The sequence below is a fragment of the Harpia harpyja genome, chromosome 6 (genome assembly GCF_026419915.1).
Source record: "Harpia harpyja isolate bHarHar1 chromosome 6, bHarHar1 primary haplotype, whole genome shotgun sequence".
Lineage (NCBI taxonomy): Eukaryota > Metazoa > Chordata > Aves > Accipitriformes > Accipitridae > Harpia > Harpia harpyja.
The window spans coordinates 24,407,455-24,425,509 of record NC_068945.1 but is presented as its reverse complement, the minus strand read 5'-3'; the positions used below and the strand labels follow the sequence as shown (position 1 = coordinate 24,425,509).

At 41.7% G+C, this 18,055-nt stretch overlaps 2 long non-coding RNA genes across 3 annotated transcripts in view; one reads left to right on the top strand and one right to left on the bottom strand.

Moving 5' to 3' along the window:
• The window catches only part of LOC128143089 (uncharacterized), a 50,412-nt gene extending 32,775 nt beyond the window's left edge, over positions 1-17,637 (bottom strand). The window contains exon 1 of the long non-coding RNA XR_008235605.1: positions 17,569-17,637. This is a non-coding gene — a long non-coding RNA (uncharacterized LOC128143089). The remainder of the gene's footprint in view (positions 1-17,568) is intronic.
• On the top strand, positions 203-16,345 carry LOC128143088 (uncharacterized). Of its 2 annotated transcripts, none has more exons than XR_008235602.1 (3): positions 203-1,439; positions 15,318-15,382; positions 16,234-16,345. It is a non-coding gene; the product is annotated as an uncharacterized LOC128143088 (long non-coding RNA). The 2 variants fall into 2 exon arrangements; XR_008235603.1 differs by having other exon boundaries at positions 203-2,025.
• Positions 17,638-18,055: the final 418 nt, after the last annotated feature.

Sequence of the window (18,055 nt, the reverse complement as noted above, 5' to 3'; positions counted from 1 at the left end):
AAGTCAAAGGGATGAAGCCTATCTGGAATCTGTATCATAAGCAAAGGAAAAATCTTTGTAAACTTGTAGAGAAGCACTCTGGACAGAAAGAGGTAAATAACCACCTTAAAGACTGTGTTAAGATTTTAGAAAAAGCCTTCTCAGGAGGGAAAAATTGAATGATCAACAAAATGAGCTACATTAGATGTCAGGAACCATACAGGTAAAGCGAGAATCAATGAAATTCAAGCTGAATTACACCTTGAAAAAAACAATTGAGACAATAAGCAAGAAGCTGTTTAACCATATGTATAAGATCGAAGAAAAAGTAAAGTCCCACTGGAGTGAAGATGGTGTAGAAATCAATGATAATTCAGGTAGTTTCAAAACTCTCCCTTGTTTTTAATAAAAACAATGAAATAGAGTAGGGAGATTAATGAAAGTGCAACCCTCAAATTGAAAATACACACAGCTGAAGTTGAAACAGAAATCTCTGGACCAGACAATCTCCCTCCTGGAACTGTGAAAGAGCTGGCATGAGAAACTGAGGATCGGGTAACGATTTTTGTACTGATTACGTTAAATTGGCATGGTGCATTATGGTTGAACATAGCTAATGTAATGCTGCTGCTTGAGAAAAGATGGAAATAGCCCACCAACAACTAGGGACTAACCTGACTTTAATAGTATACAAAATATAAGAACGAATTTTGAAAGAAAATATATGTAGAGAGAAATAAAAAAAATATATAAAATGTAGTATGGCTTTAACAAAACTGAATCATGCAAGAATAAGCAGGTATATTTCTTTGGTGATAAAAATGCTTTCCTAGACAAATGAAATGCAGCATTTTATCTGGATTTCAGGTAAACATTTGATATGAAGCCGTAGGGAAAAAGGTTACATTATGTGCAGAAGCTGAGAATTAGTATAATAACTATAAGGTCAACAGGGAACTGCCTAAAGGGCAGCTCACAACAGGTTCTGCTGAAAGGAAAGTTATCAGGTGGGAGGAACTCTATTGTTTTGACAGATTGACCTTAGGACCTATTTTCTTAATAGTTTCATTAGTGACCTTGGCATGGAAAATAGTAGCAAATGAGAGATATTTACTGATGACATAAAAATGGAAAGCATGAAAAGAATTAGAAAGAAAGAAATGGATAACCTTGGGGGCTGCTGCACTGGAAGTGAGATCATGTGTAACAGAACGGAGAGCAATGCCCTTGCACGGAGGGAGCAAAGACACAGGTCTGCCTCCATCTGCCTGCTGCGGGCTAGTTTGAACCTTCAGAGATAACTAACCAGTATTAAGCACATGGATACAGGTCAAATGTAGGCCTTCTGTCTCCGAACCATGAATTTCTACTGGAAAGAAACATCTGCACATGAATGGACCACAGGATGGGTCTGGGCTGTCAACAGGATGCATCCATGGACAAACCCTGAAGCTACTGTGGTGAGTATATAGGGGAGGTACTTCCAACAGCAATAGGAAAATAGCAGTGCTGCGTGAGAAGCTGTGGGAAGTCCACAGAGGAAATACTGTTTTCTTTCCTGCTCATCTATTATCAAGCAAGCAGCATTGAAACTGAAAATAATGCAGTGAGGGACTTCTCAAGAGAGTGGAGAGATGACTTCCTGAGAAGATATAACAGGGCTTGTTTAGGTCAGCAAGGTGAAGTTTGAGAAGAGGTAGGATTGTTTTCTCTAAGTACATTGGGGGTGGAGAAAGGAGATGAGAGAAAAAGAGCTATTTAAGCTGAAGGACAGCTCTGGCACAAGAGTTCTGTACACTGCTTCCTACTCAGACCCGTGAGTTTTTGGAACAGTTTCCCAGTAGCAGTATTTGAAGGAAAAAAACCTGACTAGCTCGTTATTAAGCAGTTTATGCAATGGACTCTACTTCCACCAGTTGCCTGATGTAGCCAGGCAGAGGGCTCACAGCCTACAGGGTCTCTTCCAGTCCTACACTCTGAAGCTGCAGCCACATGCAACTTGCCAGCTGAGGTTGACTTGCACGGCTTTTCTCTGACAAATTCAATGTAACTGATTCCACTTATGACCCTTCATCATAAATATTTGGACACTTTGAAAATGCTGGCTTTGAAAGAAAGGTGGGAGACCTGCAGAATGCTATCTCCACACTTTTGGCAGCATTAGCCTCATCCTAGGGATTTTAAGAGTTAACCGAGCTCAGAAACACTGAAGCTGAAAAAAGGAGCAGGGAGGGTGTGGGGCAGGAGGGAGGAATTGTCAAAAGAAGGCAAGTTAGGGTAAGACCTTACTGAGCCCTGTCCTTTCAAATTTCCTGTGCTTGACACATCATCAGGATGATGTCAAAGTGACTTAACCAGCTATGACACTTCATTCCAATGATGTGGCCAAGCAGAGGAAATTTGAAAGGATGTGGCTTACGGTACTGAAAACAATCGTTTAGAGAAATGCATGACTGCTGTTTTTCAATTTAAATGAATTTTAAGCCCTTTCTCTCCTCTCCTAAACACATATTGCACCACTTGGAATATTTGCATTGCTGCTGAGCTTGCCAAAGGTTGTTAAAATGGCTTTACTGTGATTAAAAGGCAGCCCCTAGTTTTGATGTGGGGACTTCATGGTATTTTCTGTTCTGTATTATAGTATCTATGATGCTGTATGGGTAACCACTAAAAAGAAAAATTTTAATTCTGTTGTTACTGATGTTATTAATTTTAATACTATTAACTTTTAATAGTAACACCAAGCTCTATGAGCCCAGAAGCCCCAAAACTTTCAGCACACTTCCCCCCTCGCGTGCCCACTCACTTCTCAGCCCTCCTCCATACACCTGGCCAAGCAGTTGGTGCTGGGGGTGATGGGCAATCCCCTTCTACCTGGCCAAATACTGTGTCAGAGCCTGGGACAGCAGGGACTGCCCCTAGGATGCCTTAGCAGTCTTCTGTGTGTAGGCAACTCCGAGGTGACCGCATCCATCCGCACCAATCGGTCTGGCCACAGCCAGTGCCTGCGAGGGCAGCTCACCCTGTCTCATGGTCCCCACCCTGCAGCAATCCCCACTGCCATGAGGAGGATGGGGAGACACCGAACACGGTGGCTTTTTTGGGGTACCAGATGTTCTCTGTGGTGGACAGATGCTGCCGTCTCCATCTCTCCCAGATCTTCCTTGAGAACTTTACATTAAAGCTTCTTCTCAACCTTGAGGGGCAGTGTGCCTTGTGACAATATGGCATAATGTTTTCCAGAGCACTGAAATGCCTTGGAAGCATCATTTTCAAAAGAAAGCTCATTTTCAAAAATGTCTTAGTCGGGAATAGGCTTCGATAACACAAGTCACAGTTACAGCAGTGTCTCAGTTCCCAAGGCACATTTGAAAACTCTAGCTGTTCTTTCATGGGTAATAGGAGAGAGCAGATTGTTCAAATGCCTGTTTAGAGGATGTGCAGTATATCTGTGTTTGGGGATACTTAGCACAACTCTGGGTGCAGTAAAATAATTTCTAGGAGCACGGGGACTGTTACACACAAAAAACCATATCAAAGCACACCTTATAGATCACCAAAAAGAACTGATACGGTTTCTTTTGGTCCTAAAAAAAAGGCCAGATAGATTTTAAAATGTTAAGGGATAAATTAAAATAAAACAAAGAAGAACATTTATTTTTGAAGGTGGAGGAAAAGGGAGAATGAAACGCCCAGAAAATCAAATACTTATGTGACTCAGTCACTAAAATACACAGTAACCATAGCTGTTAAAGAGGTCTGAGGACATAGCTTCAGTACTTACACTCTTAGTTAAAAACAGATAGCTTTTATTTAAAGAATGTGAATCCTTTCTTTGCTTTTGCCAGTCTGTCTTTGTTAGATGCTGGTTTACAGTTTCAGCTTCCACTGCTGTTTTAAGCAAGCAAAGTTTTATCTTAAACATGGTACATAGTATTTTCTGGCAAGTCTTAAATCCTTGAATTCATCTTATCTCTATGGTGACAAGCCTCCATTTGGAATAAAGTATCAAGGCTTTTCCGAGTAGAGGCGTTTTCAGATAAAAGCTGGTGCCTTTGATTTATGGCAGTTCTCAGCTTCTATCATTTGAAAAAGGGAAATGCCCGATTATTGGTTAGCAACAGCTTTTTCAGAAATAACTATTCTGGAGTAAAAAACCCCCAACTCTATAATTATACAATCTGACTTGAAGCATTGCTAATTTACATAAAATGATATGTGACTGTTGAAACCAAATGGACACACACATGTGTCATCTGTGTTTGAAGTACCATAAAACTCCTTGTTGAGAGGAAGGAAGCAACACAGACCAGTCTAGGACTAAGAAGAAAAAGCTTTTTTCCATGTAATAACTTTTACAAATGGTATTTGTAAATGTCTTCTTTACTCATGTATGCTCACTCCCACATGAACTGTAGCTATGACAGTAGCCAAGAGCCGTTGGCCCGTTTATCTTTCTACCCAAAAGGGTGTGATATTCGATTTCCATTAAATCTGTTAAAAGAACACTGAAAAGCCAACTGCTTAATAGAATGACGTTTCCTTTTGAGAACACAGCCCTGTTCTGGTGGCAGAAGCCATTCCATCTCCCACTAGCCATACATCAGCAGGTTTGCAATGCTTACCTGGCATAAGCAAAGCATAATGCTGAAAAACATGTTGAAATATGGATTTTCGTGTGCGGTTAACTCTGAAACTGACTGCAGAAGGTCTTTGAGTATGTCTGAGGTAAGGTCTGGTGCTTTGTAGACACCATGAGGACAGTGAAAATAAAAAGGATCCTGCTAAGCATGTAGAGAACGGGAACTTTCTAGTGGAACATAGAGTTCTCTTTTTCTTAGAGAGTGTAATGATATTATTTTGCAGTAATATTTTGCCAGGTAATTCTTTCCAAACCCCATCGACAATTCTTTCATAAAGATGCTATAGAAGATTGTGAGGCTGACACGACGTCTTTTAAAAAGAATCTGTGAGGGCAGATATTAACACTTTTTTTTTTTTAACTCAGCTACGATGCTAGTTCAGTCATAAAAACCCAGTGGAAACTATGTGCTACACATGTTTGGTTTCAATTGTCTGTTGATTTCACCCGATTTATATATATCAGATCTTTGCCAGTGAGAGCAAAGGTATTTTTTTTTACTACCAATTGATGCCTTACACTAAGACCTCAGAGTTTGTGTCAAATTTTAACTTCTGTTGGTTTTAGCCTTGTAAAAAAAAAGGAAGAAAAATATTCCAAAATCAGCTCCCCCAGAAACTCCTTGATCTTATCTGACATTTTTGTATGAACGCCCGTCTAGGTCTCATGATCTCATTATTCATGAACAAAGATTTATAGCATCAATTTTTTTTCCAAATACGTCAAAGTGGAAACTAGCACTTCAGACCCCTTAAAACATTACAAGAAATATGTTGTTGGGAAAGAGGTGTAGGAGGAAAGGTAATAACAGCAGTCATATAATCCCCTGGGGAAAACCTGTTTCCTTCAAGAAGCAACATCTTTTGTCTTTGTATGGAGCTTAATGTTAAATGAGATATTTGAAAGGAATTCCAAACTGGTATCTCAAAGGGATCTAACCAGACAGAAACATGTGATTTTGAAACGCTGCTGAGCTGGAAGGAAAGACAAGACCAGCACAGCTGTGGATGCTATAGACACCAAGGAGCTTTGGGTGTCTGCCTGCACAATATCTGCTGTGTACTTTTGTTACTTATTTCAGTCTGACACAGCCAAGATCCATGGACAGGATGCATGTAGCTACTGGGTGACACAAGGCTAAACTCCCAACATAAAACTGCTGTCCTTACCCATACATTTTTTTAAAACAGAAAACAATACTTTTCCAGTGAGAAAGATTAAGAAAGAAATATGAAAACAATTATTTTCATGGTTTGGGGAAAGTTATATGCCTGCAACCACAGTGCATAACAGTTGTAGTCACGTCAGCTAACCCCCAGACCAAAAAGTGACATCCCACTAAAATAAAGTTTTCTTTGCCGGCTGCCTCCTCTGAATTCCCCAACTTTCTCTCTTTGTCCTATGTTTATTTCCTCCTTATTTCCAACCTGCTGCTATTCGAATGGCTATTTTGAATGCTATTTTGGCCTTGTTCCCCGTGCACAGCCATTGGTGTCATAACCAGGGGGATTCTCATGTTTGCACTCAAAGCCGCTTCTTGGGCTGCCACAGCATTTTTAAGCCATGACAATCTTCTACAAACACTGTAAGAACTATTCTTCATACAAACACTTTATCAAACCAGAGTTTCTGACGTGGTCTTAGCTTTCCACAGCTGCCACATGATACATAAATCACACAGAAAGCAGATTTGTAGCAAGATTCATAGTGACTCCCTTTTTTTTTGTCAGCCTTTGGGCCTCGGGGCACACCATTATGTACAAACCTATTGCAATCACCATATTTATATTTACAAACCACGGACCCTAAAGAAAGCAAAAGAAGCTGCCATTAATAACTATAGTTTGTAGGCAGGGAAGGAAGCCATCAAAGGTATCCAATGGTTAAAAGCCTCATTAAAGGCCCAGTAAAGTCAGTAATAACCTTTCCTTCTGATCTATTGGGCATTGAACAAAAACAGCACCCAAGGAGGAATACTCAAATGGGATTTTAAAAGTCTGTTAAAGAAACCCCACCCCTAAACCATGTTAATTCCCCATCTCTTTGTGGACTGTGAGCTTGCCAGAGCTCTTCTGCAGCTTCTTCCTTAGCCCCACTAAATCTATTCCATTCGCTTTCAGTCAATGACACTGAACTGAGCTGTGTGCCAAGGCTTTCTAAATTATCTTTCCTCTTTGCACGTGCAGAGCAATTTCCGCAAGATACGGTTTTGCTTAGTGCCTTGCATGACTGGGGATGGAACAAATGAGGAATTCTGTGAGCTTTTTTATATTAAGACCTAATCCACAAAGATATATCTATAATCTTTATACCCACAGTCCTCTCCTTTTGATAGTAACTTAATGATGACAAGTATTCTTTTTCTGTAGGTCAAATGTACTAGGTAATACTTCAAATGATCTATCCACTAAAAAAGAAAATGCTGGCAAAGATCATTGTTACAGGTGAATCATAGGAACAGCAAACTCAATCCAGTCACTGCTGCATATAATTACTACAGCAAGGATTTTAGATGCCATGCAGGAGTACTGTTGTCCTAGTTGGACAGCTGTTGTAATGAAGGTGGGAAATGAAATCAGGCTAATATGTTTTATATCAAAAAGGCATATTAGTCGATAGGAAGCATCAAGATAATCTCTGTATGGTATGTAATGTCAGCCTTGACACTAGCTGCTCGGCAAGGGATACTTCAGCCTTTTAAACTCAGATTGTTCCAATGTGGAGATGGGACAGGCATCCTGCCTATGAGGGAATCCAGGGCAAAGCTGGAGGGATAAACTTTCTGCTCTTTTCTCCCTTCTTATCTCAGTATAAAAAGGCTTTAGAGAGTCGTCCAGTCTAAAATTACTTGAGCTAGATAAAAGATGTAGAGGTCAGTAAAAAGAAGACGACAGTCTGGTGGGATGCCATGAGATGGGTGGCCAGTGCTCCCTATGGGAGAGGCATGCACTCAGGATGAAGAGCAGGATTTGGTTGTGTGCATGTTTGTTCAGAGAAATTTGGGATGAAAGAGGCTTTTTAGATCACATAACCCAGAAAAAAGGGTTATGGCAGGGTTTGTCGTGTTCCTTCATCCCACTGCCACTCTTGAGTGAGCCAGTGGCGGAGTACGTTACTCAACAGGGTATGGTACCACCAGCACAACTAACAGTGCAGTCAAGGGAATACGTTGGTTCCCTGTCCAGGGCACAAAGAAGAGTTAGGTACCAAAAGCACGTCCCTCCTGCAACCAGGGTGCTTGCTCATGCTAGCTTAAACCTACCTCGCTCAGTCAACTGCACCTAAGATACCTCAGTGTGAGCTTTACCCTAAGCCATGCAAACCTCCTGGGAACCCCTGGGACACCCTTGGCCATACCAACGTCTATACTGCCCTGCTGACATTGCCACCACCACCTGTGTGAGAATGATTCATGGGGCCTGGGGGGTGGACCTGCCCTCGCTGTAATCCCAGCTGGCTCAGCAGTGTGGCTGAAACAAAGCAAGCTCTCACCTTTCAGTCACTGGCAATTCGTTTGATCAATGTAAGCATGGGTTGCTTCTCACAAATCGACATTTTCTTACTGGGGTAGATAGACACACGTACACAGAAAAAGTAAACAGCTTTGCACTGAAGAAACCATCATCACTGACTCCAACAGATGCCCCCATAGTTATACTCCTATAAGTGGGATTTATAGAAACTGCAATACTATGGTGCTAGCCTCACTTGCCTGTTAGGAACGAAGACCTGACGAGCAAGCCCCAGTGCTTGTGTTTGCCCAACTCCCAACTGAATTGCAGGGAAGTGCCCAACTTTGCTAACGACCCATAACCTTGACTCTTCCACTGGAGCCAGAATTATAATTCTTTGATTTCGCAAACCAAAGCTGGCTTTATGTCTTTCAAAAGATAGGAGAAAGGCCTGCTTGCTTTTTAGCCATGAGCCTGGCAGATAATTAATCTCTGTTCATCTAGGAAACAGGTACAGTTCCAGCATCTGCCTGGGGACATTTGTGTGCATGTTACCCACCTCCTTGGGTGAACACTCCCATCATGCAATCATTTTATGTGAGTCTCTGCCAACCCCTCCTCTTGGACCTCTCTCATTTTACTGAACTATTTTAACACTGGTTGGGCACAAGAAGAGAGAACGGCTCCATATCCCCATGGTTTTATAACTCAAATGGATGGGGAGAGATGGGGTTTCCACTCCCACACCCAAGCCAATGCCTGAAAAACCACCAAAACCACATGAGAGAGGACGAAAGGTTGCCCCTGCTCCATTAAAACCTGAATTACTCTACACAAAGTGGAACTTCTATGTTGCACACTGGCATGTATCCACAAAAGACATTGTGATGGCTCCAGCTCAAAGGCAGATTACAGCCTCTATCCAGGACGTGAGAGGTGCAGGGCCAAACACCCTCTGGAGGGACTTGGATCTGCCTGGCTAAGCCCTGGTATCACCAGGCTGTTGAGGAAAGAAATCTGCTCCTCTAAAAAAGTAAGTGGATCTTAGGGGAAGAAGAGCATGACAGTTTCTATTCTACAACAGCCACAAATTGCACTTTGTGGGGTATTACAATGATTAGTTCATTGTCATCTGGCATCTTCATGTTAAGATTGAATGCTTTCCTGAAAGAAAAACCCCAGAAGCCACTGTACTAACATATTTGGAAAGAATAATTTCCTCTTTTGCAGAATTTTCTGGACTCATAGCTTATGCTACACCAGGCTTCTGAGCAGCTGATTGCATTGGTGCCTTGTGGCCTTAACAGCTATTAACTATCTTCTAAAAGCTTATTGGTAAAACATTAACCACATCATGTACCTTGTGTATCAAAAGGAAATTCAATTTGACAAGTCTACTTAAAAATAAATAAAGCTTTCACTTTTACACAGTGCCCATGTAGACTAGAAACTCATTCAGATTTTTGTGTAAGTATATACGAATTACTCAAGAAGATGAGCAAAATCTGTTGTTCTCTGATCCTTCTCTCATGAAGCTTTAGATATGAAAATTCCCTTGCTTTCTCAGAGTCACTTGCTTTTTGTTCTCTTTTTTTTTGAGATTTTTGAGCGCCACAGTTCCTGCAAAGGAAAATCTTTGTAAAGTATAGGCAGTCTCCAAAATGAACAAGCAATATTATGAAATGTCTTTGTAGTTTGAAATACCACTACTAGGCAAAGGAGCCTTGTTCCATATGCCACCGCAAATAGCAATTAGTTCAAGTAGAAAAGATTACGACCAGGTGCAGGTTTTGAAGTGACTTTTGGTGGGAGGAGGGAAAGGTCTTTCTTTTGTTAATTGTCTGTGGTAATTCATCAGGCATCTGAGGAATTTAGGGATATTCAACCTTTTGTGTTTAGCCAACAAAATACAACCTCCATGGCATCCGTGAACTGGACGGAGATACAGGGCTTATTGATGGTTGTCAGTCCGCTGAAGTGAAAGGCGATATGAGAAAGAAGCGTATTTTATATTTGTCTTCCACAGCACATCTATTTTGCAGGGGCTTTGCTGGAGGGCTCATTAAGAAGAAAGGCAGAATGAGCCCCTCCAGTGTGGGAACCCACGGGCGAGCTCAGCTTGAGAGCCCGAAGCAGGCAGCAGGCAGATGAGGTGGCTGCGGCGGTTCCCTCAAGCCTTGCAAAGCTATAGGTGACATTCAGAAAATGACAAAGAAAGGGGGCTAACACAACAAAGTGTGCCCCTGAGAAGAAAGATACTCTCAAAACTTCAAAAACCTCCTTAAAAGATTGGATTAACTTCTTCTAATCCTTTGAATCATGGGTAGATATGAGTTCAAAGGACTAATGTAATTTTATTATTACATTTAATCAAATCTTTAAGTTAAGAAATAGGAACTGAGCTAAGGGCAACCTTCCCTTATCAGCTTCCAACGTCTAAAAGCAGGAATGAATTAATTAAGTAAATGTAACAAGCTTAGGGGTATAACATACAGCAGCAGCTGAGTCAGCTTGACCATCGGCCATTTATTGGGGTGAGATGTATAGCTCAAGTACTACCAGATGATTCAATTCACATATCTTGGCAGTAACAGATAAGCCAAAAGGGATGCCCAGAGGGAAATAGTGTCATAAATTGGCAAGGCAGAGAGTCATTCACCAGCTTGAACAAAATGTTGTCATCAAGGAAGTTGCGCATTTAATCCATACAGCAGAGTAGCCTGCCCTAGCAAATGAAAGCAAATTTTGCAGGTTAGCTTTGCATTAAAGGAGAAATGAGTTTTGCCAGGTCCAGGCATATTTTATGCAACTGGCTTATATCAGGCCGTGTATTCCAACCCCTCATTTTCAGGAATTTCAGCCCAAGTACCAGTGCCAAATAAGAACCCGTTGGTCACGATAAGAGAGTTAAAAGTATAGAGTGTGTATTCTTGCCCTTTTCCATAGCTTCCCACAGGCAAAGACTTCTTCACAAGTGCAACAGTAATGTAAAATTTCTTCAAAGATTGCACATTTGCTTGCATTGTGAACCAGGAAATTGTAATATATAATCAGCTCCACCATCATAATGTATGTCCAAATGATATATGACTAAAGACTTTTCTTTTTTTCTTTCTATTAATTAACTACAGATGAGATGTGACTAAATTGCAATAGGTTTCATTTATGCACAGATAATTAAGTCAGTACAGTTTAACTAAGGAAATTCGATTCTAACAGCACAGGTTTCAGCACAAGCATTTTTCCTTATATGACAGGTAGAGATCTTTAGAAGTGGACAGCTAAGTACAGGAAGAAAGAAATTATCTAAAAAATTAGAGTACTTTATAGCATATTTTCAATTGAGTGAGAACCTAAGTGTTGCTGAAAGAAAAGTGCAATATAATTTGAATGAATCATTCCAGGGGCTAGGGATTTCTTCTGTTTGTTAGAAAATTAAAGCCACAAAATAACTAGGGAGGAAAGAAAAGGAATGGATAAATCTGAGCCCTGTTCTGTTGCCTCTTTCAACTCTCCAAATTTGGAAAAAGCATGGAAATGTCATGAACAACAACAACCTCAAACCAAACCAACCACCAACTTAACATCCATGAAGAGAAGGCACTGGCAGTATGCTGACTGGATGAAGTCATGCTACCCATGTCCAGCACAAGACCAAGGGCTAGGAATTTAGGAAACACACAAGAAGTTCCCTCTGCTTCAAGCCCACGCTTTAAACACAAAACCCAAATAACTAACTTCTGGGTTTCCAGCTTTTGCATTCTTCCCCGGTTCTTTTTTCGCATACATTTGTATGTGTGCACGTCATAAGAATGTTAGTGCTCCCTCTGATTTCACCCTTTCTCCTACATAGTTTCTGCAGAAAAACCAGACCGTTGACTTGCACGGCTCTCAGGCATTGCCATGGCAACGGACCATGATGTCATTGCCATGGCAACGGACCATGATGTCAGAGACATGGGATTAGGAGTTCCTGGCATCGCTGAGCTAAGGGAGAAGCCTGGCTGGGAAGGAGAAAACTCCCATCCAAACAGCTTTGACAATAGAAACGGGAATTTCAAAAGCAGTTAGCGAAGAACCCTTGGTAGTAAACTATCCTGAAACAACCAGAAATTCAGTGTCAAAAATCTGTTGAATGAAGAGAATCCCAAAACAATCGGCACGGGAGTCAATCATTAAAATCTGTGGAGCAAAGCCAGTGTTGTGTCAACAGTAACTGTGACATTAGAATCATTTTAGCATTTTACCAATGAAAGCAAAATACAATGGCTGAAAATATAGCATCTTTAAGTAAATTATACAACAAGTATTTATGTGAGTTCCACTGGCAAAAAGCTGAGTACAGTTTTACACAGATGATTCCCTTGGACCAAAAGTTCGCAGTAGAAAAGACAACGTAAGAACTACATGTGTGAGTGCACTTAAAATAATCAGATCCCTTGGCTAATATGTGTGGGAGTACTGTGCAAAACTGCAAGCGGTAACAGGGGACTCGACAACCAAAGGCCACTCCCACAGTCATTACTTTGGAAAAGGAACAGATGTCAAGGACTTAGCCGGCAGCCAACCTTTGGGGGCCGAGACGGGACCCTCCCAGCCCCGCAGCGCAGCTTATCGCAGCACTGGGGATGAGCACCGCTGCTCTCAGCCAGCTGCCGGACCTCCTTCTTGGGGTGGGCCTGCAGTTCGCGAGGAGAAATTGGAAAAAAATGAAAATAAAAATGGCGAAACAAATACAAGGGAAGGAAAGAGCGCGGAGGCCCAGAGCAAAAGTTGAAACTGGGTCATGTTTTATATGAGGGTGGTTTGTAGTGAAATGAGCTGGTTCCTTCTCTAACCTTGAAAAGAGGGAACCGGGAGCTAAACGCCTTATTCCTCCTTTCTTGCTTGGGTGGCCTTGCTCCTTCTTGGAGTCGCTATTGTGATGGCTAACCTACCTGTGTGCCTACCTGCCACATCAGGATGCCTTTAAATCAGAAGAGCTCCATCTGCTTCCTAGACAGGAAGCCTTGATGACTCATGTGTTGGACGAGGAGGGCCTGTGATGAGCTGAAGGACCTCAAGCAATATATTTCAATGGAAAACTAAATAAACTGAAGGATGCACACACACACCCCTTCATGATTTCAAAGGTTACTTGAAAAAACAGCACAGGAATCAACGCCTCTTCAACACTGTGCTGTGATTCAAGGCATGTCTACGCCCGGCAGGGGAGTATTGAGGCAAAGAGCCCTGAGCTACCTATTCCCAGAGCTGAATGCTATATAATTACTAACTGGCCTTGCTTCAAAAAAGGGTGCAGCCCCACATAAAGCCATCTGTATTGCAGCTGGGACAGGAGCCAGTACCTTCGTGTGTCCCCACGTTGTGCCATGGAGATATATCAGCCTGTTCAGAGGATGCCCAAGGCTCTGTGCCCTGCTTTAGGGGGTGGACCTGCCTGATGAGAGAGTTGTGAAACAACTCTTAAAAATCTGTGCTTTTGGAATTAAAACTCTATTTCACTTAACTAAATTCCAAGCAGCCCAGCCCATATTATTTTTGGTACGGATGTTGTAACAACTTCTAAATGATTTGAATTGCTGGTAGAATTTTTGTGCCTGTTTTGCAACCTAGAAACCCCGGTCTGTAAAACAGAAGCTATGATTCTAGTGGACAGCGTTTTCCTCAGCATTTGTGTTGCTCCTTTCAGTGCCAGTGAACTGTGAAGAAGCCACAGTCCAGATTAGCAGTGAGCCTTCTGCATTGTTTTCTGCATTGTCTCTTGTGGTATTTTAAGCATCTGATGTATAGACGACAATTACCCATGTTGTTGGCACGCACCTATGTGTTGCTGATGATTCTTCCCATTTTTACTGCTAGTACTTTGTATTTCCCTTAAAGCATGAAGGAATGGCAGGCATAGCAAATTATTTTAACATTAACCCCCACTCTTCAACAGCCTGGCTCCTTCTCAAGTTTTGCTGGGTTTTTACTTCTGCCCTTCCCAGCACAGCACTTTGCAGAAACGCAGTTGATGCAAAGGGTTGGCTGCACATTTAAACGAAAGCAACAGTGTGGGGAGTCAGTGCAAAGTGCTTGACCAGAATTAACCCACCAACTCAGTGGGGTGGGAAGGAGACTCTTTGGAAAGGACTGCTGGGTTTATCTTCAAGGATGTTGTTCCCTGAAAGGGTAGGATGCCTCTAGTACCTTCCGCCTGTAGTAAGTATTGCCCCATGGCACCAGTTATGTCAAAATTGTTCTTGAAGTTGTGGTTGCAGAAAAGGCACCTACTTATATTCACATATCTTTTCAAGTGGTTTTGACCTAACCACTAACATTTTTACTGGAGTTCCTTGAATAACTTAATTTTGCTTTGTAATAAATATGCCCTCGCTTACAAGTTACTGGAGAAATTCTGTGCACCTGTAACAGGCCACAGAAAAGTGTACAGGACAATCACGCTGTGTCTTCGCAGCTGAAATGAGTGGATTGCAGAGGTTCCAGCACTATAAAATATCTACAAGGAAAAAACATTAAATAGCTATTAAATTCTTATAGCCAAAAGCAAGTGAGAAGAAATTTTAGTTGGAATACACAGCGTTCAGAGGAAAAAGACTCCATTTTGTCAGAAAAGATTTTGCTACTGACAGCTGCCTCCTGTAACATCTTGCCATACTAAGAGTAAAACATGAGATCAAGCAAAAGCAGTTTTTAACTTAAGCTAAAATATTTGCTTGTTGTGTTTTGCATCATGTTTTCATTGTACCTAGTTCACTAAGTATAATTATTCTTCTTAAGAAATAGTATTAAAATGACAGGCAAGCTACAAACACTCTGATATCAAGTGCAGACTCATGTCCACATGTTCACACTCGTGCTCTCCCACGCTTTTCCTCCTTTAATTATGTTATTTTTCTAGTAAGTAGCAGATTACCTGACATGTATGTCAATTAGTCATCCTTTTCCCACTGTAAATCTTACCATCTGTTCAAGATTTCTTGATGGTAGATTTCAACTGACTTCTTTATTCACTGGGTCAGACCCTCAAATGTTCAAAAAATGTATGATTATACCGAAGTTTAAATTCATGTGGAGCTTTATAGTGGAAAGACAGTCTCATCCAGCTGGATCTAAGAATTAGTTCCAACTAAATCATATGTTTAAAGATGGAGACCTAAATTCTCAGTAATTCTGGATGTACTGATTCAGTGTCTTTAATTCTGACTTATGTAGCTATATTTGTCTTTCTGCCTTTATAGGGACAACAAAAATTTATTTCTTGCAGAGTGCTTACTATCTGTAAAGCACCATGTACTGCACAAAGGTGAGTAACCACCAGGCAATCTTGTGTAGGAAAGCTGATGCCATGGGCAGCTGCTTGTTTTGCTCCTGGTCACCCACTGTTCCCAGAAAAGCATTCAGGTGTTTTGAGTCCCAGATTAATTCCTATAATGCCCCTACGATGTAGTCAAGTGCATTAAACCCTGAGGAACCCTGAGGTTTAATGCAAGTGCAATTAACTTCAAGGAAACTAAAGCAGAGAGATACAAGGTTGGGTCCTCGAAAGTACTGATAGCTGACTCTAAACTTCATTAATTTCATTACCAGATGAGTGTGCTCAGTCCTTTCAGGGATGCCAACCATTGTGCAACTTGCTCAATTCTGTAAAAAAAAATCCTACCTGTTTTTGTTTATCAGTCTGATTTCTGTAATATTCTACTATAACAAAAAAATTAAAGTTGCTGGTGGTCTTCTTGGCCTTGAAAATATAACATGTAATAAAAGTTAAAAATAAAAGATCAACCTCACTAAATGTTTTGAATACATTAATTAAAATATCTGGGAATACTTCCTCTTGGTTAAGATTCTGAAAATGCATCACAAATACCAAAAATTACTGATGCTAATAACCCTGCCACTGTTCCAGCTGACTAAAAATAGAGGTCTGTGACAGGCTAAGAATAAAATATTCAGTCGGAAGTTTGTAACTGTTAGTCATAGTTTGATCTCTTAAATCTATCTTCAGTGCAAGAAATGATGAATATAAGAGCAAACCCCAAAATAAAGTTTTGGAGAGCTATGAGGATATATTACAGACAGCTTCAGTAGGTGTGTATTTCTGGTCTAGTAAAATCATTATACTAAATACCTAACATAGTAGTTGCATTTTTGCAGGCATATAAACATCATAATTCATTATATTTAATCTCCTTTTAAACTACACATGCTATTCTAGAGGACCGACTTACTGCACTTTAACCATCAGCCATCACAAGGCCAAACGAGCTCATCCGTGGTGAGACCCACCAGGTCCGTGGCACCAAGGGTCTCACCCTGCAGATCTGCTGCTCCTGGACCCCGCTCCCTCTTAATACAGACGTAGTCAACCTTTCTTCATCCCGTTCCCGGTATATTTGGACTTCTTGGCATGGTGTTTAAGAAGTCCCTACTGATGGTACGCTCAGTAAGAATGCCGGGGCAAACTCTTCTGTTCAATATCCCACTGCGATCCCTCTGGTCCTGCGGGAAGGAAAGCTCATTCCCCTGATCTCCCAGGGAGGAGAGCGGGGAGGGCATCCCCCGTGGATGGGGGGAAAGGATGTGCAGCTGCTGCTGCAGGGGTGGAGGACACCACCGAAGGTCCAGGAGCACAGAGGGTGCAGTGGGAGCTGCAAAGAGAAGGGAGATAGAGTCTTTTTGGGCAGCCCCGCTAAACCTGTACCTCTGGGGAAGCTGCCAAGGGCCACGAGGCAGTCACAGTTGGCAGTGGCACCGATTGCTTGGGACTGCTTGTCCCCTGCCAGGGCAGCTGGGGTCAGAGGAGAGACTGTCCTTGCACATGTCACGTACCTCATCTGGAAAACACAGTCTCCATTCATTTTCGCTTCTCTTCTGCTAGCTACTGTACAATCAGCAGACCAACTGCGGCATTTTTATTTGCTAGGCATGGGCCAAAGCTTTGCTTTCCCCCATTCAGGATCATGTTTCTCTGGGGTTTGTTCCCCACTTCCTTTGCCAATTGCAACAACTTAATTTCTAGGGGACATTTTTTCACCCCACCATACTTCACAGATCTCACAATCTGCTGAGGTTCAGCGTCCCCAGGACACAGTTAAAAGTTAACTGCCTCCTCCTTAGCTTTACTCTTCTCTACTTTTTTTTAGGAAGAAAAGGCTCTTTTTTCCTCCTAAATCCATGAGACCTCTTTAAAAACCTGGGGTCAGAAATTCCAGCATGAAATCTTGTGCAGCAATCAGGGAAGGGTGGAGATATAAATATCATAAAGTACAAATTCATCACTGAATCTGGAGCACATCCACAAATTTAAAAGCCAATGGGACACTCAGAGTAGAGATAAACACAGATGGACAACAACATTGCCAGAGAGAAGGATTAGACAGGACCCACGAGTGACGTTAGGGAATGGCCAGATCAAGGCAGTGCATTTTACTCCCACAAATGTCCTTGCTTCCCACCTCTTCCCGTAAGACAAGGCAAGAAATTTCTTACCCCCCACTAAGAATTCTTGCAGCAGAGACCTTTTAAGGGTGCAGTCAGTATGTCCTGCCTGGGTCTGTGCTTCTGGTATGTCCCTCTTTAGAAAACTGACCACTCTGTGACTTTCCTGGGCTCTTCCCACTTGCTGTGTTGTCACTCAGCTATGGACAATGCCAAAACTTCCCCTCTGAATTGTGTCCTAATTCCCGTGACTACTATGGTCTGCTATGTGTCCTCTTCCAAAAAAAATTCAGCTCCTTGGACCACATGTGCATGAGCTTGCTCTTTGCAATATATTGTTTCACTGCATGCAAGCAGATTGCATGGAAAAGTCACTTCTTCCTCTAATGAAAAGGTTGCTGGTGGTGACTCTACCTGGATAGAACCCTTCATGAAAAAAAGGAGGAGCGTGATATTGCTCCCTCTTCTTCCTTGCTTCTCCCTGGCGGCTTTGAACTCTCTGGGTGCTTCAAAATGTAAAAGGAAAGCTTTAATTTCT